Raw genomic sequence first — 26,313 nt, 5'->3', positions numbered from 1 at the left:
TGGCACCTGGGAGCCAGGCCCAACCATTAGCCTTATATTCCGTGTCTCTGCGGCCGTGCCGACCCCTGCGGAAACCCCTCGCCCGTCCTCGTCCCTCCCGCGCCCCTCACCCCGCAGGCTCGGGCGCACTCGCATTTTCACCCCGCGTTCATGGTCCATGGGCTGCTGCTTCCTATTTTCAACCCCCTACACAGACCTGTTCCAGATCGAACTTGGAGAAGCGAGCCCCGCTTTCCTTCCCTAAACTGCCTCCCCCTTTACCCCTTAAAATCCTTCAGAAACAGCCTTCGCTTCCAAGTACTGATTACTCTGCCTGGGAGTCATGCCATTTGGGTAACCGTTAACAATACTGGTCTGTGCTCTGTGTTTGGTGATAAAGAGATGAAATACGAATCCAGATTTAGGGAAAGTTTTCCTATTGGTTGCGAGACTGTGTCAGAGTATCCCCAGGCCGGTGAGGCGCTTATCGATTCAGATTTTTTTTTTTTTAAACCATCTTAGAATAGTTACAGAGACACTTGGGGCTAGTATATTTAGAAATTTGGTAAAGTTCATTAATTCTTTACTCATTTCCTCGTTTAGTTTTTCTAGTGCATATCATAAACGGAAGGCAGTGCGTATGTCTCTCAAACACTTTTTGGGCTTTTCCAAGAACCACAAGAAGTCAGCAGTACAGCGTACTATATATTTAAGTCTTAATATATTTAGGTTGTAGAAGGTATGACTTCCATTTATTCAATCACTCACATGTAAGTTAATTTTAATAGAAATTTCTTGAATTTGGGTGTCCTCCAATTTTTGACTATAAACATAGCTTCACTTGTTTTCTTCCAATTTGGCGTTCTTATTTTAAGTTACCTAAACCTCTTTATTTGAAGGTACCCTTAAATATCAGAATGATCTGGTAACTGAGTATCTATAATTCAAGATGTTTGAGTATTTTTACTTTAAGAATGGGTTTTACTTTCAAAGTACGTTTAATTTCTACCTCAAGCATCTATCTGGTCATCACTGAAGTACTCAAACATTACAAGCAAAGTAAAATGAACTTTTAAACAAAACAACAACAAAAAGGCCAGTATTTTTTAAATTGCATTTGATAATGAACATCTTATGCAATTAGTTTATTATATGGAAAATATTGAAGAATAGGAAACAGAAACTTGGAATGTTTGTATGCTGATGGGAGTTTTTATTAGTCACTTCCTTTTACTACATATTTGTTTTAATTACAAGACTAATAAAAACATCCTATTTTTTATCACTGGCTTCTCTGCAGCTATGTTTACATGGATTACATTGGCCAGGTGCTTCATGGAAATTCTATTTTTAAAACATTTTCCTGGGTTACCTTGTTTTCATTCTAGCAGACCATGATGATTTTTACATTAATTTAAATTACTGTAACAGATGTAAAAGTGTTGCTATCATTTTATAACTTTTAATACCATTTCTATGCCCTTTTATATCTTTTTATACTCTTTCTGGGCTTTTCATTGTTTTTGTAGATACATTTGGAAGAATTCTCTCATGCTGATTTGATAGCAGTTTTAAAGAAACGAATATAAGATATTAAGTGGGAGACTTTTTTATCCTTTTAGTGTTAGAACGTAGGATTGTAAACTGATCTGCAGTTGTTGCTCACTTGACACTGGTAAGCTTTTATTCCCTCAGCAAACAATTAATTTAGTATTGATCTAGGTGCTGCATAAGGCCCCTGACCTCTAAAAGAAGAGAGATTATGAACAGATAGAACGTAATGCTGGATGAAATATACTCAGTGGGACAAGCAAAGAATAAGAAATGCAGGTACCGTAGTAGGGAAGGCTGCATGCTGGGGCTTAAAGGTAAGGTGCAAGCCAGTAGAGCTGGATAGGAGTCATTTCCAAGTGAATAATGCTGTGAGTCAAGGAAAGCAGGGAGTGGGTGGGCCAGTCTGTCTGGAACATTAAGTAGGTGATAGGAGTAGTGAGTGATTGAAGTGGCAAACATGGTTTCAGGATATAGTTTTTATTGGAAAGAGAAATCTTAAGTGAGAAGGTCAGGGAATCACAAAAATGTATTAAATTGGGTTTCCAGATTTAAACTGAAGTAAAACCACGTTAAAAATACTGAGATTCTGGGGTTTGATCTCAAATCTTCCAAATGTTGTCAAAACAAAACAAAACAAAAAAACAACTTGCGTTTTTAAGTGCTAATATTCCTCATGGACCTACAACATAGAAAATCTCATGACTTCACAAAGCTTGGATTTTAAGATTCACCAAAAAACATGTTGTAATTATTGCTGCTGTTTCACTAGTGACAGTTCAGAGAAATGGTGAATTTGGAATATGATTTTTGTACTCTATTTCATCCCAGACTATGTCTCCAGGATCTTGAAAAAGAAAACTTTATGGGATTCTTGAGATATTTAAATGAGATAGCATGTGAAAAGTACACCCTGTCTAGCACGTAGTAATTTTGGTACTTGATGGCATAAAGATGACGTTCAGAACTGTAATGTGGGGGTTGTCAGTTCCCTATCTTTGCTGCGGTTTTCATAGCTGACATGATAGCTATTATATACTGGGCACCGAGATGCCAGGCACCATACTTATGCACTGCTTTTATTGTCCTTGTTCTGTAGATCAGAAAACCCAGACACAAGAGTTTAAATACCTTTAAGTCCCACATCTAGAAAGTTGTAGAAGGGAGTTTGAACCTATGCGGTCTGACTTTAAAAACCATGCTCTTACCCATTGGCAGTTCTGCTTCCCTGTGATTTACTTTGTTCCCTAAAAGATGTGTCCTTGCGTGTACGTATGTTGATGCACATCGTCTGAAAATTAAGAGATTCATGATAATTAGCATTATGGGTCTGGAAAATAAGAGAGGTATGTTAACCTTTTCTCTACAAAGTACTCCAGTGACAGGACAACACTGTCTGGCCAAATTGTTTGAAGGCAAGGACCATGTCTTTCCAGCAGGTGTTTTAGGTCCATAAGAAGATAAGCCTGAAGACAGTTTTAGTCTGGTATGGCATATGTTTACACAGCAATGTAGTTCCACCAAAGGGAGCCTTTTTTTTTTTTTTTTTTGGCGGAAACCTCAAAGGTTTTTTATGAGTAGCGGTTTTTATTGATTTTCCCAACACTTATCTCTGACTGTAGTAATGTACTTAATTGTGAAGAACTTAGAAAAGGTAGAGAAATGTGAACAATTTTTAAAACCCCCGTAACCCTGAGATAACTAACAACATTATGATGGATTTCTTTCTTTAATTTTCTATACATTGGCAAAGGATTGTTTTACTTCCTTCATTAAAATGAAAATGGAAGATAATCCCCCATAAAGCATAGTGTACATGGTTCTGTGTTACAACACTGACAGTAATTCTTAGCTCCGTGAACTAGTCCACAAGCAGATGTCTGAAAATACAAAGTGTTCTGCCTTTAAGATAATTATCAAATCCCTAAGTGTGGATAGGGAAGAAGTAGAAAATCCCAAGGTTGTCCTGTTTTCTGGAACATTTTCCCCTATTCCCCTTTACCTTTTGCCTGGCTCATATGCCACTGTTGAGGCCTCAACTTAGATCTCACTTAGTTTACTCTTGTACTTTTAAGACTGATAACAGTAGGTAACACTTAATTGTGCCTGTCATTGTTCTAGGTGCCATACACGTATTGTGTGCAGTGCTTATCGCCGCCTCTTTCATGGGAGTTTGTTCATAAAAAGAGATCTTTTCTTATATAATTAGAACGATACTGTTTATAGAGTTTTGTATCCTGCCTTTCTATCCCCAGTGAGCATACACTAAGGATTTTCTCATGATATTAAAAATATTTCAGGGCAGGACGCCTGGGTGGCTCAGTTGGTAGAGTGTCCAGCCCTTGATTTCAGTTCAGATCATGATCTCAGGGTCCTGGGATCAAGCCCTGGGTCGGGTTCTGTGCTCAATGGGGAGTCTGCTTGAGGATTCTCTTCTTCTGCCCCTCCCCCTGCTTGTGCGCGTGCTCTCTCGCGCTCTCTCTCTCAAATCTTCGAAATATTTTTTCTGTATTTTTTAAAACATTTTTGTCCTAAGAACATGTCACTTTATTTAATCATTATTTCAGTTAGACATGTTCCCCCCCCAATATTTTAATATCATAATGCATTAGTTGAATGTCCCACTTAGAAAAAAAAATGTTTTCTGCATCTGTGTTCTTAGGATTCATAGAAGTCATGATCAAAGTGAATAAGCTTTAAGGTTTTTGATGGCCAAAGGCTTTCCAGAAAAATTGTATGGATAGGTACACCTATTAGGAAACAGCAAGAGAGCTGATCTCATTCCCACATGTGAATGCACTGTTGACTTTTTAAATTTTTAACAGATGAACATTAATATCTAATTTTAATGCTGAATTTTTTTTCTACTTTAAATTGTTAAAGTAGTACAAGTTGATGAAGAAAAAGCAAAGAGAAAATGAAAGCCACCTGCAATCTCCTTCCCCAGAAATAACTAATGTAAATATTTGGATAAATACTCTGCTATCTTTTATTCCCATAGGTATGCTTTACAGAATTTTTACTTGGGTTTTTAAATAAAAACACAAGCGTTTCATAGTCTCCCAGCTTCAGGCAAAATTATTTGCTTACTCCCTTGTGTTTTCAAAATACAGTATATTTCCTCCCTGAGCCTTGAATATCTGGTGGTGGTGAACTGTTTTCTTCTTTATTTTCTTCTATTTTCTGCTTTCTGTGTCTCTGCTCTCCATCTGTAAAACAAAAGATACTGCCTAGAGCATAGATTTGTCATAACCATTTACTGATAATACAAAATGTTGATAACAGTACCTTTACTGTGCCTAGAATTTTTTTTTAAAATCTTGTTTTAGGCTCCCTGAGGGCAGGGGCTTGGTGGTCTACATTGTTGTATCCCAAGTCTTGTACAGCACTTGGCACATAGTAGACACTTCACAAGTGTGTTTTTATTGTTAAAGGCCATATAGTGCTTAAGATGAATCTGCTGATGTGGGTAGGATGAACAAAAGCCTGTAGATGGCTAAGAGATGGTCACAATAATTAATTCAGAGCGAATAACATAATTGGTAGCCAAACTAAAAAGCTTGCTTTAGAGTGTATGATGTGATTTCTTTTATTTTTTTTTTTTTCAAAAATTTTATTTATTTATTTGAGGGAGAGCACAGGCAGAGGGAGCAGGAGAGGGAGAAGCAGCCTGATGTGGGGCTCCTTGCGGGGCTCGGTCCCAGGACCCTGCGATCGTGACCTGAGCCAAAGGCAGACGCTTCACCGACTGAGCCACCCACGCGCCCTAGAATATATGATGTGATTTCTTGAAGGGCCATACACATTTGCCTCCTAAGAATATAATTAACCTTATCTACCCCACAGCAGGGGAAGGATATTATAGAAGTGACTTTTCTAGAACATTTATTTTTAAAGTCTTTCAAGAGCAAAACATTTCAACTATTAATTTTTTCCTTGTTTTTCTTTGTTGTTGTTTTAAGTAGGCTCCACGCCCAACATAGGGCTTGAACTCACAACCCTGAGATTAAGAGTCATAGGCTCTACCTCTGAGCCAGCCAGGTGTGCCCCATGTTAAGTATTTTAAACTGAAAGTTTTGTATGTGAATTTTTATATTTTTCTACCTTCAAATAATATGCAGCTTATAATTTCACTAGTTTATTGGGCACTAACTCTGTCAGGCACAGTATTAAGTGCTTTGCTTACATTATCTGGTAGAGTTTTGCAACAGTTCTATATGATTTAAACTGTTGTTTTGCCTGTCTTCCAGGTGATGGAACTGATGCCTAGAGATGTTAATTAACTTGGCCAAGGTTTATCGAAATTTCTGGTTTATCTTAAACTAAATAGCAATACTTACTATGCTTTTTTTTTTTTTTTTTAAGATGGCGGGGGCAGCAGGATTATAATGATTTGTATTGATTTATGTCAATAACCTTTGGGTCTTTTCTCCTTGATGTTAGCTGTTCCTTGCTGCTGCTGTCATTCCTTCCTTCTACGCTGCTGTGCACTGTGAAACTGAATGACAACAGCTAATATTATGTCTAAAATAAAAGTGTCCAGGCAGTGGTTAAAGGCCTGTACAATGCTCAGATAGTCTGGTTGGAGAGCGGAGAGATGGCGCCGCACAGAGAGTGCGGGTGGGAGCTCTGCCAGCAGGTAGACATGCATTTGCACCTCTGCTCTGACCTTTCATGCCTGTGACCTTAGGCAAGCCTCAGTTTCTCTTTGACTTCTCATCCATCAAACACTTTGTACTTTTGCAGAGTTGTTTTTACCGAATCAAGATAATGAGTGTACAAGTGCCTGGCACACGGGAGGCACTCGATGTTATTATAAAATGATTTAGCAGTATCCGCTGATTGGATTGGACAGAGACTTTGTTTTGTTTTTCTGTCTACTTATTCAGAGGCTCTAAATTGTGTCCTGAGTAATTGGGGTTACCAAATATAAAAAGTCTATGAGATCAAGTTTTCTGTTATTGCTTTTAATATGTCCGTTTATATTTTAGACTTTTCCAAAGGGCTTTCAAATCTATTACTTCATGTTTTTTAGGGTGAAGCTAAAATTAGTTTTTGTTCTTTGTTCTTAGTCATCTGTACTCATTTACTATTCAAAATTATGTGGGCTTATTTTTATCCTTATTCTGTGACTTAGTCTGTTTCAGATCTTGGCTTTTATTTCATAGCTCATTTTTACTGTGTACTTACAGGGAGCCGGTTTCCCGTAGATTTGAGGCTCTCTCCTTGTTGCCGACTTAGACATTTTTTGTTTTGAGTTGTCATTTTTGTTAATTGCCTCACTGGGATGGTGATCTTATGTATTAGATACTTTCTGGAATTTTGCTGTAATTTTAAATGATTAGTACAGATTTAAAAGGCTTACAATGTGCAGTAAATTATCTATTTTGATAAAGTAGGTATTATTTGTGCTGTTGCTAAGATAGAAAAGTACCGTAAGCAACATAGAAGTCATGAGTATAAAAGTATGTTAAAATTGGCAATATCATGCATAGGAAGAAACAGTTTCAAATAGGGGAAATGTTTTCTAAACTGCATTTCTAATATTTTGATTACTTCATTTTATCTTTTAAAATTAAATTTTGAGTTTACTTAACACATTCACTTTATCACATTTTTAGAATCCAGAAAACATCTAAAATGATACTGAAAATCATCTATAATTCTCACCTAGAGATAGTTTTGGTATCAGTGTTTTCATTTTTAAAATCTTCTAGTCAGTATAAACACATCCTTTAAAAGAATTTGTGTGCATATGTAGTTTATTGCTCTTCATGCAGTATGTTTTCCTGTGTCATTAAATATCCTTTTAGATGCTTACTTTTATTGGCTGAATGGCATTCATCGTACTCAACTACTGCAGTTTAATCAAGTTCATATCGTTGAATATTTTGAGTGTGACCAGTCTTTCTTATTGTTACAAACAATAGTGTTACAAGCAGTGTGATAAGTGTCCATGTATATTGATCATTTTACACATTGATTCTATTTTTAGCAAATTCCTAGATATGATCATGAAAATTGCTTTCTAGAAAAGTTGTACCAATTTATATTCTTATTGACACTGCGTGGGTCAGTCCATTCTTTGCACTGGTCACCATTTCCCCACACAGCCTATCTTTGTTAATTTGATAGACAAGAATGGGCATGATAGTGCTAAGAAGCTCATTCTGTAGAATCAGACTAAGTTTGAGTTCCTTTTCTGACACTTACTGGCTGTGTAATCTTGGACAGTTTTCTTATAATTCCCCTAAGCCTCAGTTTCTTTGTCTGTAAAATTGTGACAGTAGTAACTATAATCATGGTACTATCATCTAATATTATGGTGTGGAGATTAACAGGTGATGTGTATTGAAGCATAAGTCCTTGAGGGAAGCTAGCTACCATTATTTATTATGAATGAGATTTCCCCTTCTTATATTTTGTAATCTGGTATACCTATATTTCATAGCTGGTATAAAAGAAAGTTACTCATTTTTAACCATCTAACTACCTTACTGAACTCTTACATACTGTTAAATTGTAGGACTTAGTTCTAACACCTTTTCAGTTGAGTCTGTTGATTTTCAGAATGTATAATGGTGATGTAATAATTCAATTTTTTTTCAATATTTCAGTTCTGCATTTTTTTGTCTTAGTGCTTTGGTTGAAGTTAGAGAACAGTGTTGATTAATAGTAGGCATTTGGGCTTATTTCTGATTTTAATGGGACTTCCTCTCTGGTATTTCACTTTTTGAATGTCAGTGGCTGTTGATTTCATACATAGCTGTCCCCTACATACACACACACACACACACACACACACACACACATACATATTCTTACAAATAACTACAAAAGTTAAATGTGAGAAACTTAAATAGATTTTTATCTTATGGGAGGATTCCCTTAAATTTTTAAATCCCAAGTATCTTTTAGGCACATCTTCAAAAATATTTTTTCAGTGTTTAATTCATATTCTCTTCCTTTTTAATTGAACGTGCAGTCAGTTTAAGTCTTAAATTTCAGCAAGGCTGAAATATTACTGCTTTCAATGTGCTTAATAATTCTGTCCTTGTCTCATGGATATACCTCAAGACCTACTCTTTTCACTATTGTCCACTGTTACATCATATTTGTAAAATGTTAGTAAAAGTATAAATGAAACAATTTTTGCCCCTGGAAGACAACCTTATATTCAAATGAAATCTTAGGATCATGGTCCCAGTGTCCTCCATATTCAGCCTCTTGGGCATTTTTTAGAGCACTGTTTGAAAACTACTTCCCCTCAAAAAAGATTCAAATAACTTACAGATCCCCAAAATGACAATACTACTAAACCTGAAGTTTTCAGTGGTTAGCAGGAAAACCACCTTCTGATGTCATGAGGTTTTATTAAATAGATTTTGTACTGAAGTTCTAATTTAGCATGTTTGAAAAGATGACCAAGTATGGCAATATGTGCTACATGAAAATATGGTATTCACAACTATAGGTGGTGTCTTTCTATCATTAGGTTACTGATATTTTGGTCGTGGAATCTCTTCTTTTTTCTGCAGTCTTCCATCCATTCATCCATTATTGTATTTTAAAATACCGTCATCATGCCAATGACTACCAACGTTCTCTCTCTCTTTTCTGCAGCTGTCTTGAGACCGTTGCATTTGTAGAGCTATTGGTATCTGAAATGAAAATAATCTAAAAAATTTTTTATCGTTCCAAATCTGTTTCTTTCCAAGCCTTCCCCGCTTCTTTAAGTGTGACTACCTTCTTCTCAGCTGTTCAAACCAAAAATCTAGAATTCTTGATTGTTCAGGTCCCTCTTTCCTCTTCCATAACCAATCCAGTGCACGAGCCTTTAATCAATACATGTAATGAATTGAATTAACAAGGTTTTTCAGGGGCGTCTGGGTGGCTCAGTTGGTTAAGTGTCTGCCTTTGGCTCAGGTCATGATCTTGGGGTCCAGGATCAAGCCCCACACCGGGCTCAGTGGGGAGTCTGCTTCTCTCTTTCCTCCCCCACCCCCGGCCCCTGCTCATTGTCTTTCTCTCTCACTCCATTAAGTAAATAAATAAAATCTTTAAAAAAAAAAACAAAAACAAGGCTTTAAAAAAAAAAAAACAAACCATTCACCTGGTTAATTTGTATGATTACAATTTGAATACACTACGTAATTTACCTTTCTTATTTGTAGAGCTTTTGTGGATAGTGTAAGATTAGGCATATATTTGATTAGTTTTTGTGCCATGTGTTAGGTTTCATCAACAGAATTATGCTAGCCTCTTAAATCACTGACATGCTTTCCCTGTTTTTCAGTGCCCCAAACTCATCTAAGTGAAGCTGGGTGCTTTGAGGTTTTGCTAGAACACACCCATAGAGCCTATAGGTGTAGCATCCTTTATCAGGAGTGGAATAGAGAATATAAGTCTTTCACAGACTTTTATTTCTTCCATGGTATTGACACTTCTAACCTCTTCTTGAGTCAGCTTTAATTATGGATTCTTAATTTATTGGCATGAAGACTTATGAGGAGAATCCTTTCCATTTCATTGAGCTTTACATTTGTCTTGTTATGTATTTGCAGAACTCCCCACCTCTTGTTTACAGTTTTGGGATAGTCATCATTCATTCATGCATTCAGAACCAGCTCCCCATTTTATTAACAAGTTCTACTTTTTCTTTTTTGCTTCCTGGTTTATTTATTTCTGCATTAAATTTTATTCCTTTGTTCACCTTTATTTGGTTTGCTTGCTCATTTTAACCTTTCCAATTTAAATCCTAAATTACTTGATTTCTTGTTTTCTATTAAATACAGTCATACCATTAATTTTTCTTGAAGTATCAATTTGGCCACATCCCCCAGGTTATAATTTTATTTTTTATTTTTCTTTAACCATACAGTTCTTTGGAAGAGAGTTTTAATTTATAGATAATTGGTTTTTAAAATTTGTTTTTGGCTATCTGCTGCTAACTCCTATCTGTGTATCATGGCCAGAGTATATTTCCGTTCTCTAGGTTTGGGTTTTTACTAAATGCCTTGAAAATGGTGGTCTAGTGCAAATGTCTGCCTGTATGTCAACTTTGAAGTCAGGCAGCCTATGGTGAATTACTCTGAGTACTTGAAATAAGGGTCATTTTTAGTATCCTTGTTGTTGCTTAAATACGCATAAACCCCAGAGTTTGATGCCATCGTCATCATTTAAGGCCAGTGAATAAGAGAAGTAAATCTAATGCTTTGGATTGTCGGGGCTTTCTGTCATCTTTGTGTAAGGATAGGATGCTGTTAACATTCAAAATAAGCTGATTGCCCAGTTTGTTTTAGAAATATTTGAGTTCCTTGGATGGGGCTTCTCTGCTCCTAGATCTGCACACCTCTGGGCCCGTGTGTTCCTCTCCAATGCGTTTGCTAGGACATCCTGGGAGTGGGAGTTGAGCCAGCGGCTATGGTTTCTCCATGGTCCTCACTGTGCTTTTTACCAGTTGAATAGTGTGACAGAGAGCATCTTCCGAATCCGCCTTGCCATCCCCCTCTAGATTGTAAAGCTTTGGAAATAAAAATTAGCTGTTCTTCCTGACCTGTTTATGGATGGGATGAATAAACTGGCCAAGGGGAAGAGCAGAATCATAGAAATTACTCCACATTCTGGAATATGGGGAATGGTGGCAAGTCTAGTGATTCCTGTGAGAAAATTAACAAATTACACTTTTTTTCTGAAGGAGAACAAAATGCTTCAAATTACTGCCTTTTTATTTCCCTGGTAAGCTCCCTCTTGTTCGTGTTCCCTGAGGTCTTCTGATTGCGTTAAAGAGGGAGCCACCTATTGGTCCCAACGTCTGCATTCCCTCCCCTTTGGAAAAAGGATGTCAGCGGGGAACAAGAGACAGCTGATGTCTGAAGTCAAACCCTGTCCCCAGATCACAGAGATTTTCTGTCCTAAGACAGACTGGATTCAGAGTACAGGGAGCATGTTTAAAGTATGATTTTGAAGAAACACTAGGAGTCCGCTTAAAAGAAAAAATGTCACAAAATCGCTGTTGTGACTTGGGTTGAGGTAGGAAGTTTCAGTGCTGGCCTGGGTGGCTGGGAAGCAGGTGCCAGGTTGGCAGCCTCGAGACCACCCCGTGCTGCGAGAGCACCTGAGTGAAGCCATGGCAGGTGGAGAAAGCGCTTTGGAGCTCCGGAGCGACAGCCAGAAGCCAGAATGCCGGTTTGGCAAGCCTGCCGCCGGGTGCTGAGTCTTGGGCCTGAGCTTTGCTCAGAATAACGGATAGATCGTAAGTGTTTATCTCCCACCTTGGCAGCAAATGAGTGCTGAAGTTTTTGTGCATTTCGGTAGACTGGATACTTACTTGTAGACCAGCAGCTAATGTAAACAGGACAGTTCCACGCGGATTTACATTTGACCAAAATCCTGAACTAATTTTCACTGTGTGATAGCGTCTTACTCAGCTTTTTGTATGATCACTGAAAAATAATCAGTACTGGAAATAAAAAGATTATTTATCTTAGGAATACTGGTTCCAAAGTTTCCAAAGCTTTGCTTTCCAGTAAAGTATCTTTTTGTTTACCAAGCCAAGTGTGTTAGGAATCTCTCCTAAGAGTGAGAAACGAAGTAAACTGATTCTGTCCTCCCTGCACTCCCTTTTCTTCTTGCACGTGCACGTGTGTGTACACACACACACACACACACACACACCAGTGCAGAGGAGGAAAGGTGCAGGGACAAGGAGGAGGTCCAGGGCCCAGCAGTGTGCTAAGACTCTTATGTTTAATAGTCTTTCATCAACTTCTTTAGGTAGTCATTTGGTTTAAAAAGCTGTCCTTATGATACTCATTGCACCTTTACCCCTTCATCAAGAATTCTTCACTCTTAGATGTTTAATAATTATTTTAATCATATAAGCATCCCAGTACCCTCACTGATCTTTCTTTGGGAGTTTGGATTTTGGGTGGAGGGAGTTGGAAGGAGCTACGAGGGCAATCTTTAGAGTGGGTTACCAAATGGCAGCATTAAGCCTGTAGGTATCTCCAGGGCTGGGACAGAAGATCGAGGATGGATCAGAAGAGGAGATGGGAAAGCAAAGAAAAGAAGCCTTCCCCCACCCCTGACCCGACCCCTCAGTTTCCTGCCAGAGATGCTTTTCCTGCCTTCAGTCCTGACTCCTGGCAGGCCTGGCCCCCTGGGTCGCATGGAGGGATGGTCTGCAGAGTTAGGGGGATTTTAACAGACTTCCTCTCAGTTCATTCACAGACAGATGTACACACCTTTTTCTCCCAGGCCCCACTGAATCCACTCTCCTGGCTTCCACTTCTTTAAAAAAACCTTATCCTTCCCTAACACCCCCCCCCCCCAAACATCTTTATCTTCTGCCTTTCCTGCCTAACTTATTGGAAGAAGATGTGTGCTCTCCTTTCCTCCCCACGCGCTTGCTGCAGAGCTGGCAGTTGTCACCTGCGATCTGTGGTTCCCCAGAGGACCCGCCGGTAGAACTGGGGCCTTTTGTGATGTCGGGCGGGGGAAAAATTGACATCTTTATATTCCTGTCCTCTCATGAAGTTTAGCATTTCCCTCAATTATGAATGTAGATAATAAATCCGGTATCAGTAACAGCATATATGATTTTATCACCCACGGAAATCATAAATGTTTCCCTATCATGTCACAGTTGAAGTAAATACTCCAAAATACCATTTGCACTGTTAGCTACTTCGAAATCACGGTAGTTATTAGAGCGGCTCCTTCATCTTGTTCTTTTCATGTGTTCTTTAAAAAAAAAACCATATATGTCACTAAATTCACAATTTTTACATATCTTGACTGTATTTTACTATATTTGGCTTCTCTGTAATGCCATCTAGGTTTTTATTTTACATATTTAGCAGCATTACTTTGGAATGAGGTCTGTAGACTTCAGGAGCCCCAGAAGGGGGTGTTTGGTCCCGAAACTTGGTTGAGAATATCTGCTCTCCATCCCTGTCTTCATCTCACTGAAAGAGCTCCATCCGTGGCCACTAAACGCCTTTACCCAGTGTCCTCTTCTCATTCATTTTGCAATATATTTGTGTCATTTGATGCCATCGATTTTTTTAATACTTTTAAAAATATTTTACTACTTTCTCTTTTGTCTAGACCCATTTGCTTTATCTTAGATAATATATCCTGTTTGTTTCTTTTTCTTTCTTTATAACTTCAGATGCCAGTCACCTTTTGTTTGAACTATTAAATACCTTCCCAATGCATCTTTTGGTTTCTTGCTCCCGCCCCCCCCAAACCAATGCAGCTGCAGTTATCATCCTAAAATATAGTTTAGAAACACATCATTCACCTTGCCAGAAACTCTCAGGGGTTCCCCATTACCTTTCTAAAATGTGGGTAGAAATATGCCATTCCCTTTTTGAAATTTTAATTCCATGGTAGTTAACATACAGTGTAGTATTAGTTTCAGGTGTACAATAGACTGATTCAGCACTTGCATACGTCACCCGGTGCTCATCAGAACGCGTGAGCTCCTTCTTCCCCATCACCTAGGTCACCCACCCCCCACTCCACCTCCCCCCGGTGACCAGCAGTGTGTGCTCTAGAGTTAAGAGTCTGTTTCTTGATTTGTCTCTCCTTTTTCCCTTTGTTTGTTTCTTAGATTCCACGTAAGAGTGAAATCATCCGGTACTGGTCTTTCTCTGACTGCCTTACTTCACCTAGCATCGTACCCTCTAGCTCCATCCGTGTTGTTGCAGATGGCCAAGTTCATTCCTTTTTATGGCTGAGCAGTATTCCATTGTATATACACCACATCTTCTCTATCTGTTCATCTACGGATGGACACTTGGGCTGCTGTCATAATTTGGCTATTGTAAATAATGCTACAATGACCATTAGGGTGCATGTATCCCTTTGAATCTGTTTTTGTATTCTTTGGCTAAATGCAGTAGTGCGGTAGTGCGGTAGTGCGGTAGGGTAGTTCTATTTTTAACTTGTTTGAGGAATCCCCATACTGTGTTGCACAGCGGCTGCACCCATTTGTGTTCCCACCAACAGTGCAAGAGGGTTCCTTTCTCCACACCCTCACCAACACTCGTCGTTCCTTGTGTTTTTATTTTAGCCATTCTGACGGGTGTGAGGTGACCCCTCATCGTAGTTCTCATTTGCACTTCCCTGAGGATGTGATGTTGAGCATCTTTTCATGTGTCTGTTGGCCATCCGGATGTCTTTGGAGAAATGTCTGTTTATGTCTTCTGCCCATTTTTTAATTGGATTATTTGGGTTTTGGGTGTTGAGTTGTCTAAGTTCTTTATAGATTTTGGATACTAGCCCTTTATCAGATATGTCATTTGCAAATACCATCTCGTGTTCAGTAGGTTGTCTTTTAGTTTTGTTGATTGTTTCCTTTGCTGTGCAGAAGCTTTTTATTTTGATGGTAGTCCCAGCAGTTTATTTTGGCTTTTGTTTTCTTTGCCTCAAGATACATTATCTAGAAAAATATTCCCATGGCCAATGTCAGAGACATTACTACCTGTGCTCTCTACCATTCCCTTTTTTAAAAAACCTTCAGTGGTTTCACAGTACCAAAGTTGAAATTCTGGTATGGCTGAGATTCAGAAATTTCCGTGAACTAGCTACATCCCAACTTTCCAGCCTCTTTGACAGCAGTATTAATCACACAGTGCTCTGCATATTTTATTCTCTCTCACATCTCTGGGTAAAAATCCTTTATTTCCCTGCCTTACCATGCTGCCTATCTTACCTCAAGCACAGATGCATACACCATGGTCTGGGTGGGACTGTGTTGTCACCTTCCATCTCCACTCAGCTTATGTGTCACCTCTCCAGACCTCAAAGCATAGCCAATGTCCTTGTCTCTTGTCCTGACTGATGCTGCTGTTAGTAGCATTAATTTTTGTATACCCTGTACTTTCTAGATGTTCATTTATCTGGTTTCCCTCATACAGTCTTATACTCCTAAGCGTAGCACCTGCCTGCGTGTTTCTGCTCTCATCTTCACGCAGCATTAGTCCTTTGACATTGCAGCCTCTCAAGTACATGTTTCTTGAGTGAGCACATGAGTTCAGGGTGTACTGGCTTAACCTCTCCTCCAGTTTGGTTGGGTAATCATGGGACATGCTGCTGTTTTCCTGCCTGACACTACAGTATTACTTCTTAAATGTACACAGTTTTAAAATGAATTGTGATCAACTTGCTAACATTTATATATATAAATGCCCTAAGAACTGAGGTATTCTATAATTAATGATACTACTCTCGATAAAATCCCTCAGTCATAAGAATCTCTTTTTTTCATAGAAGATTTTGTTAAATAGCAAGTATTTAAGGGAAAAAATCATCTTTGCCTTAATTTCTCAGTAATTAATAACTTCTAGAAATTAGGAGAAAACTAACTCAGAAAAGTGTAGCAATTTATTACTTGAGGAGAGAGTTCTATGGTAGAAATTAAAATGTTAATGAAATTATGTTATGAGAGAGGTGGGAGGGGATGCTGCTCCTTGTCTAGAGCTATTTATTTTAAAATGATTTTGACGGCCCACCGTCTCAGTTGTTAAACTGAAAGAAATGTCTCATTTTCTACAAGAAAAGTCCTTGCTTCCTTTCAGGTGTCTCTTACTGTTTTGTTTTGTTTTTTTCTAATTATATTTGCATCTTCTCCCTCATCCCTTTACACCTGCCCACCATCAGAGCAGTGTTTTTCTTCTGAATCACAGGCTCCCAGCCACTTCGGGGCTCATGTTCCTTCTCAGCTTTCCGGCAGCGTCTCAATTCTCTTCACTGGCCGAGGTATTCATGATCCTTACACCTTCAATATGTTTGGCTTTCCCAAACCAAATGTTACCCCCTTTCCCTCTGAGAAACATTGCTTTAAATTATTAATTGAACAGGATTCATGTGACAAGATCATGAACAAAGCCATAGCATGGGGCATTTGAACTCCAAGTGGCTTGAGTTCTTGGTTGTGTAAACATGTGGTAAGATGAGCTAGTGGGACACCATAGCCTTCGCCTCCATATTCTCTCTGTCATTACTAAAGAGAGAACTTTTAGAATTACATCAGTGAGAACATAAAATAATGGAAATCAGGTTTCCTGGTTTTTTGTTGTACAATTGCACTTTTCCTGTAAACTTTAAGATAATACTTAGCACTTACTGTGTGCCAAACACTGTTCTAAGTTACCATGTGTCTTAACTCATTTAATCTTTATAACAACCCTATGCTGTTGGTGGTGTATTATCCCCGTTTTCTAGTGGAAAAAACTGCGACACAGCAATTAAATAACTTGTGCAGGTTACTCAGTTGTTGCAAGAGGGTATGATTTGGTTGGTTTTTGTATTCATAAATTATGACATCTTCCTCTTGCTCATCCTCTTTTCTTTGGACCCCGTGCTGTAGTAAACCCTTCCCTGGAATTTAGAGTAAAGGTTCAGGGATATATTTCAGAATAGCACTAAATCAGATCTCTAGAAATAGTGGCACCTCTATAGGAAAGCATGGCCCAGTCTAGCCCAGTTCTGTTGGTACACTGAGCAGTTGGTTTGGATGGAATACCGTATCCCTTTTCTAACCTCAAAATAGGGGTGCCCAAATATGGCAGAGCAAATACATTAGGGAGAATGATAAGCCAGTCTTATGATTAATTATATATAAATTCTTGGGGAAATATCGGCATATATAATCCTTTCAAAATGTAATCATGTTTCTATATTAGAAAGTCTATTAATATAATTCACAGTGTTAGTCAAAGAAAAAAGTATGATCATCTAATATCTTACTGCTGTCCACATTCCTAATTTTTTCCTACATCTTTCATGTAGGAGGAAAACTATTTCTATAAATGACTTTTCGAAGGCTCTAATAGTGTGGTGTGTATATGTACAGATATATCTAAACATAAAGTTACATACAGTAACACTTTTGAGTGTTTACTTGGTGCCTGATGTCCTTCCAAGTGTTTTATATTTCTTAGCTCATTCAGTTTCAAAACAACCATATTCTATCTTTTTTTCTTTTATAATTGAGAAAAGCGAGGTACAGGGAGGTGAACTTGCCCAAGGTGATAGATATGTATGTGGTATGTCTGTGTACAGCCTAACTGGCAATCCATATAATGCTTAATAATAAACCCTGGAGGTGTCCCCATCAATATTGGGAACAACGCAAAATAGCCATTAAAACAGTGTAATTAGACAAAAGTATGGAGTAAGAGATATAAAAATTGGCAAGGAAGAGGCCATCTGATGATTTTATGTTGTTATTTATACCTGGAAATCCCCGGAGCCTCCATGAAGCACTGATAGAGACATCAAGAGTTCACGGACATACCTGGTTCACTGAAGCTTTATGTGAATAAAATAATAACTTTTTGGACACCAACAGTAACTAGTCAGTAGATATAATGAGAGAAGAAGAAAAACCTTCATTCACAGCAGCAAGAACAAAAGCGAAGTATTTTAAGACAAGCTTAGTAAGAAATTTATGTCTCTCATGAAGATATCTAATGAACTGTATTGAAAGATAGAAAAAATTTCAATAATTTCTTTTACTAAGTTATAATTTACAATATCCTATGAATTTCAGGTGTACATCATAGTGCTACAGTATGTTTATGTATTACAGAATGATCCCCACGAAAGGTCTAGTTACCATCTGTCAGCATACAAAGTTAGTACAATATTCTTGACCATTTTCCCCTTCTGTACATTACATCTCCATGGCTTATTCATTTTGTAGTTGGAAGTTTGTACCTCTTAATCCCCTCTATCCCCTCCCCCAACCCTCCTGCATCTGGTAACCACCAGTTTGTTTCCTGTTTGTGCGTCTGTTTCTATTTTGTTCATTTGTTTTGTTTTTTAAATTCTGCATGAGTGAAATCATACAGTATTTGTCTTTCTCTGACTTATTTCCCTTAACATCATACACTCCGGGTCCATCCACGTCGTTGCAGATGGCAAGATCTCATCCCTTTTTATGGCTGAGTCATATTTGTGTGTGTACCACATCGTTCTTGATGAAACAGTTGAACAAATCAGAGTGCTTTTTAAGCAAGTATTACTGTAGCACGGTCTCCATCAAGCTCCCAACAGCTTTTTGGTTAAAAGCCGTCAAAATAGTTCTGATGTATCTGGGAGCATGTACTTGTAAAAATAGCCAGGATAAAAATATGAAAACAAGAAGACATGTAATGAAAGAAGACCTGCACATGCAGGGTCCCCAGTATGTCCTAAGTCTCTGGTCTTATATGTGGTACAGGCACAGAACTAGAAGATCCGTGGGACACCACTGGAAGTGTGGCGTAAGCCCAGGCGTGCAAGACGTTAGCATGAAATAGGGCCCTAGCACTCCCGCCGCGCCAACTCTCCCCAGGTTTTCCATCTCGGAATGTAAGCCAAGGCCTTACTTAGTGAGACCTACGATCTTGCTGATCTTGCTACGCAACGTAGGGCCCCCGGGCCAGCGGCAGTGGCATCAGCTGTGAGCGTGTGAGGACCCCACCCCAGACTCCCGGAGTCAGAGGGCCGCGTCAGGTCTGAGAAGCGTCGCCCTCGAGAGCGCCACATGACCTGGCTCCTCCTGAGGGGCCTTCCTGCCTTGGTCTTCTCTCCCCCTGCTCGCTTGCCACCCGTGTGACTGGCCACGTTGCTGTTCCACAAACACTCTCCTGTCAGGGCTTCATACTTAATCCTCCCTCTTCCGGTGCCCATTTCCTTTGCTTCCTGTAGGTCTCCGCACGCATCTCCGCTTGTCAGAGAAGCCTTGCCTGACTCAGGTTCTTGGCCGCATTCACCATCACCCGACACGTATGTGTTGCTCGTATTGTCGCTCCCCCGCCGCTCCCCCCACTACGCTGTGAGCTTGGTGACACAGAGGGACGTGCTTCGTTCCTGAGTACCGCTGGTACCTGGGAGGTGCCCAGCTGCTGAGTGACACCAGTACTGAAAATTGCAAGCAAGCTCTCTGAGACTTCTGAGGAGAGGGGGAGATGACAGGCAGCTCTCGTTTTGCAGGGTAGTTCTGTGCTGCGAAGTTGCTGCAAATGCTGCCCCGCGGCTCCGGGAGAGAGCGCGAGTCCGTTCCTGGGAGCCCCCAGTCAAAACATTTCCGCAGACCCGTCGACACAGAACCTTGTGGGAGGCACGTCGCTGGCTAAGGACCCCTTATCTGGTGTACACTGTGGGTTCATTAACGCCGAACTCAGGCGGCAGCACCAGAGCTCAGGCCCAGCGAAGCTTACCTGACACACATCTTTTCTCCACAAGGCGCCCCACCGCCTTCTCGCACTTTCGCGCTCTGGCCAGCACTGCAGGGCTAGGCTTGGGGGCCAGTTAAACAGCAGATTCACAAAATGCAAAAGCCATAGCACTAGGCAGGCCTTTTTAGGTCACGTGCTTACAGTATGAGCGCTTCAGTGAGGCAAAGCCTCACTCGGTTCAGCCTCGGCTGGAATGTGTCCTCAGGCAACTCCGGTTTTCGCCTCGCTGCTCACGTCCACGGAAGGGCTCTGAAGCACCACGAGTATTAATTTGGAGGCTACAAATACATTTTTACGAGTAGGCAAATCTGCACAGACTCTGCAAGTAATGAGGACCAACCACACATCACTTTCTCCATAAATATTTATTGTGTTTCTGTGTGCTCTGCTCCCAGAATTATCCATCTCTCAGACATTTATCAAGTCCTGGCCTTGTGCCAGGCCCTGTGCAAAACTCAAATAATCCAAAGACAAATTTAACCGTGTTCAGGGAAGGCTTCCTGGCAGAGTGGGGTCTTAGCTGAATCTTCAGTAGTAATGGGTAGGATTTTAATATGTGAGGCTGTGGAGAAAGGTATTGTAGAAGAGAGAGCCTTTAAGTCCCTGGTCGTCTTAAACTTGGGTACACCTTCGACTCACCTGGCCTCCGGCCAGTCTAAAAATAAACATCTCTAGGTATGAGACTCTGGCATCAGCGTATTTTAAATCTCCCCAGATGATTCTAGTGTGGAACTGAGTGGAGAGCAGCATTGGCGTAAATACTCCTGTTTGGGTAGAATATACGTTATGTGAAGGGAAGAGCAAATAAACCTGGAAAAGGCATTTTGACCCCAGGTGTCGCATTGCCGTCATTGACTTCTCGCATATATGCCTGTTGTGTGTCAGGCACTTTGCAGGGTCCTGGAGACACATCAGAAAACAAGACCCAGGAATCGCTGCCCTGTTCGAGTTTACGATCGAGTGCTGTTGGCAGCTGTTCAGGATGACTCACGTTCTAAGTTTAACTTATTATAGTATATGATGATTTGTATTTAGAAGGAATCTTATCCTCAATGCTCAGAAATCTAAATTTAATACCTAAATTATTACATTGCCCTCTGATATGAATAGAGCTCTATAAAGAGAAATTCTGTTATGAACCTCTGCTGATTTCACTCAGCACTGTCCGACACAGCCATGCATTGTGGTAGCCTCTCGGTGGTCTTCCGTTTCTTGCACACCAGGACAATTGTCTAAAACCAGTCGTGCACAGGAATTTAAAATCACTGGTATGAAGGCCACCGCAGGTACTAACTCAAGCATTTCCTCTTGCCATCTTAAAAAGAATGGGTAGGTAAGGCAGTATTTCTATCTTGATTATCAATAAGAATTTAGATGGAACTCCTAACTAACAAACTTTCATTGGCTTGGTTGGTCTGTAGTTGCTTTTGTCTTGTTTGCTGCCTACCATGCTTTTCTTTCCTGAGATGCTGTTCACAGTACACTCTTCCACACTCTTCTAGACCATGAGGAAGAAGAGCCAGACCTCATGGGAGAGCTTTCTTGTAATCTAATACAGTTACTCTTTATAGCCCGACTGCCAGCCTCTCTTTTGACAACACTCCTGACCAGTCAGTATTTGAATTAGTTTGCTAAGTAGAATAATTTAATGCCTAGAGAACAAGCCCCGTGCCCGCCCTCGGCTGGGGTGCACAGCCCGGGGAGAGCGGGGTGTACACAAAGGGGCGCACACCGGGCAGAAAGCGAAGAATGGCATAGACCGTGGGGCATAGAGACCCGCGGCATCAGGACAGAAGCGTTAAGCTCTGAGTTGGCTTCGATGAGGATGTTGTGAATATTATCATTACTCTAAGGGGCAAAGTGTCATTAAGTGGTTAGACTTCAGAGAATGTCTTGTCTATATTTTATATAAAATTATACACTTTTGGTCAGCATTTCCCCAGTTTCAGTATACCTAATATAACTGTATTTTATTAATACACACGATGTGCTTTCTATACTCTTAAAAATCTTATGGCCTTTTTCCCTCATGAATGTTCTGTCCCTTCCTCCCTTATACACGAGCTGCTTTAGTAACCTGTTTCATCGGCATTTAGGATGTCCTTTATATTCCCTGCGCTTTTCTAAAATTCCTTGATTATTTACAAGTTTAATGAGAATTGAAGATCATCTTTCTAAAGACTTACTTGTTTTATGAATTGTTAAAAATACTGAATCGGAAGTTAATACTGGGAGATAATTGAACTCTTATGCTTTGGGTTATGTCATCACAAAATGACTGCAGAAAAGTTTTTCTTTTTAAACCACTGGGAAGAAGAAATAACTTTTTGTGGATTTATTTAGGATTTGTCTCTGAACCCTAAAGAGAATTGAGGTGTATTTGCTCTTGGTGGTGTGGCACTGAAAGATTATCAGACCTGTAGAATTTTTGAGGAGCATTATCTTCCCTCTTTGTTACAGAATTTTTTTCTTTATTTTTTTTTAACCTTTCCCTTCATATGTGTTTTAAAAGTGGTCTGATCAGAGTTCATTTAGGTAAGTCTTTTTATCACTTTTTTTCCGTGATAGTTCTTTATAGCAAAACTTTTGTTGAATGTTGTTTGACAGGGTGTTTTTCCTGCCTTAGTTCTGAACCAACTGAGAAATAGACAAAGGAGCCAGGCAGACGGACATCAAAATAGCCCTTTTTTTGATGGAGCTATTGCAGGACATGACTTAAGAGACAGCTTAAAGAGCTTAATGACATTGAACCCTCCAAATTACAAAGCTTAACCACCCAATCTCAGGCAGTGCTGGGGAGCAAGGCCGTGTGGGCAGATCCCAAAGAGAAAAGTGCAGAGGAAGGGGGCCGGGCTTTGCTTACAAAATTCCTCTTCCCAGACTTCCCCACCTGGTAACTCATCCTCCAGTGAGGAGGCAGAGGCCGGACGGTGTGTTGTACCCAGGGAGGCCACTCTGGTTGGGAAGCTGAAGCCAGGGCAGGAGACCCGCAGGAGGAGCTCCCTCAGCCCACAGCTGCCTTGAGTGTGTTGACAGCAGCCTGTGTGGACGAACCAGGGCTACAGGAACATTGCAAAGAACTGAGGGCTCTTGGAGAAGCTCACCCTGTCATAAAAGAGAAATAAAACCTGCCCGGGAGCACTTTTGTTCGCATATTAGTACCTGATGGATTTTGTTCCATTCTCTCACACTGTGTGTATAAATTAGGGTTTTCGTTGGGTGTGTTCTTTAATTCTCAAAAACAATACAAGTTTTTGCTGAAATTTTAACCTTTCAACCTTTGGGGGACAGTTGGGGAAATTTGATATAACAATTTTGCTTCCATGGTGTTATTGTTAGGATCGAGAGCAATTATATTTTAATGGGGGAACAAATCCATATTAAGAGAAAGGTACCAGGAAGGGTCACCAGTGATGAAGAGAATGGATTCCCAACAGCAGCAGCCGCAGCAAAGCCCACATGTTCACATTCGAACGTGAGCAAGCATGCAAGGTCCTCTCACGTGGTTGAAGCTCCTGACATTAGACACAGCGTTGGCACTGACAGATGACCTGCCTGGTTTTCTCCCGTCCTCAGGGCACACCGTGCTCAGCCCTCGATTGCAGCGCCCCAGACAGCCCAGGGTAGCTGTTTGTGTTTGCTCTGGGGTGGGAAGCAGACCAGGGCCTGTGACTAGGAAAGCTGGGCGGGCTTTGCACCTACAGATGTTTTAATGTGCTTACCATTATCCAATACTAGCAACCAAGATAGTCTAAATACCACAGCAGGATCTGATTAGCTTTTTCAGATCACTGCCTTTATTTGCTGTTTGCAAAAAAAGCTTAATCCAGTGCTAGAGATCAGGCTTCCTGCTGAATCCTGGGGTAGTTTTCTTTCCTTTGTGTTCACCCACCGGTGCCAGGAATTAGTGAGAAGATTCCTCCTCCTCCTCCCGAATTAAAGCTATAAAGTAGTAACTATAGTAGCAAGGGATAAAGAGGAGAAAGAAAACCCAGGGCAGAAGAGAAGACTTGCTACTCATACTAAAGAGTTTACTTTTTATACACAAAAAAGTTTTAATATGAATGCATAAATATTGACTTTACTGTCTCTCTTGTCAGTGAGTAGCTTAAGTTTTATTAGGTTTTAGTCGTTGTAATCACTTTGCATTGATGTATATTTTTTATTTTTCTCTTACTAAATCAAACTCAGTTTTGCCAAAAGAAGTTACATTTACTCACCATCTTACTGGTCTTGATTTATATTTCTTACTCCTTTTACTCATGAAATTTCAAAAAGAAATACCATCACACCACTTAAAAGAAATAAATTTTTACTTTCTTCATTTCTGTGTTCATATGCTTACCTAAGACCTAAAATTTGAATTCTGGGAAATTCACCTTATAATTTGCAATAAACTGTAATATTAGAGATGCTTTATCTTTAATGGGCTTCTGACATCATACCATAGGCTTACCCAGTGCAGAAACATTCCTGCACCCCTTGGCAGAAAAAAAACCAGTTTTGCTTTAGAAATTAGTGTGACATGCAGACCTAATAATAATAATAACATTCGGTTAAAAAATATTTTCACAGGTTTTGAAATTTTCTAACATTTTGAGAATGATATACTTTTATAAAATATTAAGCTCTTCTGAGGAAAAATAGAGACAAATGGTGATCTAAAGCATACTTCGAATTTTTATTTTATTTCTGGTATTTTTTTTTTTTTAGTCTTTTAATACTCATAAGAATGTTTTCTTCAGTGAGATAACCGAAAAATTTCAATTATGTAGTGTAAGCTTTCTTCCTCTTGTGTTGTAAACGGAGAAATTCTCATTTACACTGGAGTGGGCACAGTTAAGCCGCAGCCAGCCAGGAGCCCAACAGATACTTCTGTTCCCTAAATATTCACAAGTGACCCTAGTCGTGTAGCCTCGGTATTTGTATATGTGTAAAGAGAGATTGATTGAGATGCTTTGGGGTGCTTGGAAAAGCCTCGGCCCTGGGTAATTGACCCTGTATCAGAAAGTTGTAAAAATAGCTCTTGCTTTCGCCCTTCTCAATTGCACTGGAATGAAAAGTGGACTCGTGCTCCTGTGGGCGGGTGGGGGGCGCTCTTTCACCAAAGTAGGTAGTAGGACAGCTGTAGAGATCTTTTTCCTTTTCATTGAGCAGGGAGATACTTACAACACCTGATGGTGTTTAAATTTTGATTGGACTTTTGTACTAATCAGAGGCCACTCGAGAGGGGACCTCAAAGGCAAGTAGTCCTTAGCATTATAAACACTGCAGTCTGGAACTTCGGAAATAAATCGGGGGTAACAACCTTCCTTCCCGAGGGGGCCGATTTTTGTATATTCTTCAAAAAATATCACCTTACTTCTTCTTCATAAGGTTAACTTGTCCCTGAGCTGAAATTTGAGTATTACATCTGAACAAATTTTATGAAAAATCAGATGCTTTTAACAGGTATAATATGTTGTATATTAGAACATAATGAAAGCTTTTACTTAACAACACGAGCAACTAGAATCCATAATAAAAATTTTACCTTGCTATTGGACATACATAAGGTGGGCTGTGCTGGTGGGTTAGGTTGGAGTTAAATAGTTTTGTCTAAAGGTACAGTTTAGAGGACACATTTGGCGCACAGTTGGACCTCACTTGTTTTATCTTCCTACCTATGCTTTTAGTTGGCGCACAGTTGGACCTCACTTGTTTTATCTTCCTACCTATGCTTTTAGTGAACTTTCTAAAATTCTGTTTGTAAGCTCTTAAACCTTTCTCTTTTGCAATCTTACTTTCATTATCTTTTTTTTTTTTCATTTTACTGCCTTGCAACACATTAACCAATATCTAAAAATATTTTGGATTTCCTGGTGTTTCCAGGGAAATAGTTTACTATAGCCTTCTGTCCCATTTCACTACTGACTCATTTATGAAAGAAAAGGAATTACTGCAGTAGCGAATTGCTACTTTGACACACCTCATGTTCTTTATTTCTCAAAACCCAAAAGCTAATAGACTGGGAGGATAACCTCAATTTTTTGGAAACATGCAACTTTTACGACTTGAAAATATAATTGGTTTCTTTGTTCCACGCATGAAAAACAAGGAGGAAAAGCCGAAGGCTGCCCGGGCCAGGTGTTTCTTGTTGGCAGCCTGCTGCCTAATGACCGGGCTCCCAAAGAGCAGCTGCCTACGAGTCGGCTTTGTCTGGCCCATTGTTGGAGCACACCCCTTGTTAATACACATGCTGCCCGGGGCAGACCCTGAGAATGACATCAACTTGCTTATCTTAGAAACCTGTGAACCTGACCCAGGGTGCTGAGGTTGGCTCGCATCTGCCTGGCCAACTAATTGTGAGCTCTCGGGCCCGGGATTGGCTGTGACTCCACTCAGTAATAGGTTAAGCAAAGACACTGCCGTTCCATCTGCTCAGCCATTCATTGTTCTTCTCGCCTGCCTGCAAGTCTGCAGCTAAAACTGTGCTAAGGAGCTGCTGCTGGAGCTGCTGCAGAAACCAGTGTCTTTGTATTTTCCTGCTAACGTGAGTACCTGTGCT

The 26,313-nt window shown here is 39.9% G+C and overlaps 1 protein-coding gene across 5 annotated transcripts in view; it reads left to right on the top strand.

Annotated features, from left to right (window-relative positions):
- ZC3H12C (zinc finger CCCH-type containing 12C) overlaps positions 1-26,313 on the top strand; it is a 131,829-nt gene that overhangs the window by 58,924 nt on the left and 46,592 nt on the right. The window contains exon 1 of one of the 5 annotated variants that reach the window (XM_087868462.1): positions 3-26,298. The exons of the other annotated variants lie outside the window; for them this stretch is intronic. The gene's annotated coding sequence lies outside the window, so the exon portion shown is untranslated. Of the gene's footprint in view, positions 1-2; positions 26,299-26,313 lie in introns of those variants that run through there. 5 annotated transcript variants of the gene reach the window in all.

The sequence above is a fragment of the Ursus americanus genome, chromosome 16 (genome assembly GCF_024610735.1).
Source record: "Ursus americanus isolate L20-20 chromosome 16, mUrsAme1.1.p, whole genome shotgun sequence".
Lineage (NCBI taxonomy): Eukaryota > Metazoa > Chordata > Mammalia > Carnivora > Ursidae > Ursus > Ursus americanus.
This window is presented reverse-complemented; position numbering and strand designations above follow the sequence as displayed.